Source organism: Cydia fagiglandana, chromosome 9 (assembly GCF_963556715.1).
Source record: "Cydia fagiglandana chromosome 9, ilCydFagi1.1, whole genome shotgun sequence".
Classification (NCBI taxonomy): Eukaryota; Metazoa; Arthropoda; class Insecta; order Lepidoptera; family Tortricidae; genus Cydia; species Cydia fagiglandana.
This window is the reverse complement of record NC_085940.1, coordinates 19,655,293-19,659,234: the sequence shown is the minus strand read 5'-3', so window position 1 is coordinate 19,659,234 and position 3,942 is coordinate 19,655,293.

Sequence of the window (3,942 nt, the reverse complement as noted above, 5' to 3'; positions counted from 1 at the left end):
TTGCAGCTTCTAATTCCATATCCTTTTTTTGTAATAATAGTCACATAGTAGGAGAATTGCAGGTAGGTAATATCGCCACGCCACGCTCTGTAACGCCGAACACAGTTTGCTCCAGATATTCTTTTAACTTAAAACGGAATGAATTAATGTTGTCATAATTCGGATCCAACTTGTAGCTGAAGAATTTCAGGCATAGATCTTATCTCTTGTCTAAGCAGGTACTTCGGTTAGGTTAGGTGAGGTATCTCCATACTTGCGCTAGTGTTCCTACCACGTGTCTTTATAGCGTACTTTATAGAATCAAATCGCACAATTTTTGCAGAATGTCAGTCATGAAAAAAATCAGAATTGTGATATTATGTTTTCGATTTTCTTATAAAGGTATTTTTCATAGCTAGTCTTTTCATTGCTAGCTGCCGTGAACGCCAACGATGGTATACCTCCCGGCGTTATCTTGAGAACTATTAAAATTTTAACCAGTGTTTTAGGTAATATTGAAAGGCTAATTTCCCTATTTGAATCTTTGAATGCTTGCTCCTTTTTTTCTCGGTTACACTTCCAGCAATCAATAATCATGTCTGTATTTTCGAATATATATAATATGTACACAAATACAATATGTCACATTTAAAATTAATAGAGAAAAAATAAGGTTTATGTTATAATTCTCTTTACGACATTTATTTTTGACTGACAGTAAACAACAGTTGCGAGGTAACAACATGATAAATAAAGAAAAGTCTTGACAAACTAGATACATGCTACCTTCGCATTGTTGTATTCAGGCCTTAAAATTGTATAAATTTTATACTGACATCTGGTGACGTAGTTTGCACATTCGGAATAATTTTATTTCAATTTGATAGAAGCCCTACCGTATTTAAGATTAATAAGGTCTACTGGCCGTAAATTGTGTATGAAATTACAAGCAAATATCAGCCTCAAAGAATTAAGTATTGGATCCGTGATGTTCGAAGACAAAAAGTCGTATGCTTATATTGCTTATTAGGGACTATGAACTCTTAAGTATTAGGAATAAAATAGAATTTACTAATGCTGTAACGCGTGTCGATCGCCGGCCGGCTACCTCATGATGTGTGTTTGACTGGACTCGAGGCCACGGACTGTCCGGCGGATATCTGTCGGCGCTGACTGGAATCGTCAGGCGGCCACACACGATCAGTTCGTGTAAGTTGTCAGGCCGAAAACTGACAGAAAACTGTTAGTGTGTGGCCTTTTGCGGTCAACTGACAGGCTGATATCGTCCGGCGGACTGGTAATCAGTGGGCCCCTTAATATTATAAATGAGAAAATTTATGACTTGTGACCCATTTTGTACCTTGTCACAGAGAGAATCACCCTCTGACAAAGGCCTTCCGCCATTTTGACCACTGTCTGCTGAGATTGCCCGTAGTTACACTCGCGATATCGTTCTCAAAACAAAACGGAGATGGAGGTTTAAGTGTCGACTCCATCGCAAATCACTCACAGTTTATTTTTGCACTTGATAAGTATTATCAATCGCGAAATTAATCACTTTTAACAATAAAAACCGATTGCGCCATGTTAGGAGATATACCAACGACCATTACCGAGCATAGACTACTTTATTCATATATTGCTTAGCCTACCCACATGATTGTGATTAACATGTGATTAAGAGGAGGCCTGTGCCTCCTCTCATAAGCGAGAGGGCTTGGGCTATAGTCCCCACGCTAGCCCAATGCGGATTAGGAACTTCACATACACCTTTGAATTTCTTCGCAGATGTATGCAGGTTTCCTCACGATATTTTCCTTCACCGGAAAGCTAGTGGTAAATATCAAATGTCATTTCGTACATAAGTTCTGAAAAACTCATTGGTACGAGCCAGGATTTGAACCCCCGACCTCCGGGTCGAAAGTCGGACGTCATACTTATCCACTCGGCCACCGCCTTCAGCAAAATTCTAGGGTAAGCGTTACATTTTATTACATTCGTATTACAGTCACTATCAGATATATCGGAGCGGCCGAGCTGTTCACAATATCAGAACACGCACTCTAACGCCCTGGCAATAGAGGCGTGTTCAGATATTTGTGAGCGCCTTAGCTGCTCCGATATATCTGATGGCGACTGTACCAGCAAAACGCTAGAATTTTCGATAGCGGCATAACGCGTGGCCGTTCGATGCCAAATGGGCCGACCATGATTGCTTTGTTTCACGGAATGGTTTTAGGTCTCAACATGGCTCTTTACTGGTAACATTTGTAAGGGTAAACCTTCTTTGTTGCGTACCGTTTACAAAACCACTTGTAATAGATATAATTTATACCTATATACTATTTGCTGTTAATCTTTAATACACGCTTTTAACGCTGACTTATGATGCCCGTCTTTTACATGTCTATTAACTACATCTGGAGACCTTTCTAAATAGCCCAAGTATAAAGTATTTTTGTTAAGTACTTGCTTTTAATGCTGACTGTACACTACAATTCGTTCTTAAGGGTCGGTACAGATGGACTGCAATTTGTATAGAACTGCACGCCAACTGCAACATAGGCGTGCAGTTTCCATACAAGTTGCAGTTGGGTTGCAGTCCGTCTGTACCGACGCTAATATGTGTTCTCTGACCTCTGATTTGTCACACAGAAATAAAATAATCAAATAAGTATGGGATTAATGTTCGAAAACAAAGAAACAGTGTGTATAGAAAGATTACATACTATTACTACGGTGACGCAATGACCCAAAGTAAGTTCTGGCCTCCGACACCAGATGACGCCATGCCTCGTGACTTGACTTTGCGTTAGCTCTCGCCAGTCGCCATGGCCGAGGATGGCAGGTCTTGAGCTACTACGTCGTTCCAGCGGTACCTATAGTCCGTTTTTTTTAGCATTAGAAAGAACTTCGCAGAAGTTCGCTTGTGGTTCTAAATCTGGCACTTTTAGCGGTAACAATTTGAAGTAAATTATATGTATTGACCATGCTACATTAGATAATTCAATAATTATTAACAATTAACGAGCCTGATAAAAACTACACGCTTCCTTCTGCGGAGTTCTTTCTAATGCTAAAAAAAACGAACTATAGGACGTCAAACGGGCGTTACTTGGGTGGATATCAATGTATATCCTAAATTCTTTGACCCATTTTTGTATCCAATGTCCACATGCATAAATCTAATTTGTTTTTAATTCAAGCTGCCACATAATTCAACGCCATAATTACACTGAATAAAAAATACAAAAATGAAAACAAAACTCAACCCGGAAGCGTCAACGCACGAAATTCGTCAGGGTTGCCACCCCGGTAATTTGGCGGCCATTTTTAATTCCGACGTGACTCCGAAACGAGAAGTAGGGAAGTCAGTGGCGGCGCGTGACAGATTAATTGGTGGTAAAAGCGGAAAATAGCGGCTTTTAGCGGTTGGTTAAGCGGCTGAGTAACGGTACACTGTAGTTCGTTCGTGTTAATAATGCAGTAAAATAATCATAGTCCACCGGCCCAACGAATGCTTCTAACCAATCAAATCGCTCCGAATTCGAAATATAGGGGCCCACTGATTAACAGTCCGCCGGACGGTATCGGCCTGTCAGTTAGAACAAAATTTTGACAGTTCCGAACAACTGACAGGCCGATACCGTCCGGCGGACTGTTCAGTCGGCGGATCAGTGGGCCTCTTATGCTATCAACTGGTCACAGTGAACTTGATTTTCTAATTAAAAATGATTTGATTAGTTAAGGAGTGTGGGTAGACCGTCATAAAATCATGATTTTACTGCATTCTTAACGCGAACGAATCATAGTTTTAATTTTCAGAGGAAAGGAGCGGCGTATCGTTGTCGCCTCTCCGCACAAACATAGTCCTCATTTTCCTTCCTGAATATTAAGGCCGTTCCCTGAGCCAGAAATGTAAAAATACCCCAATTATTATCCTATTTTTCTAAGAAACGTTGA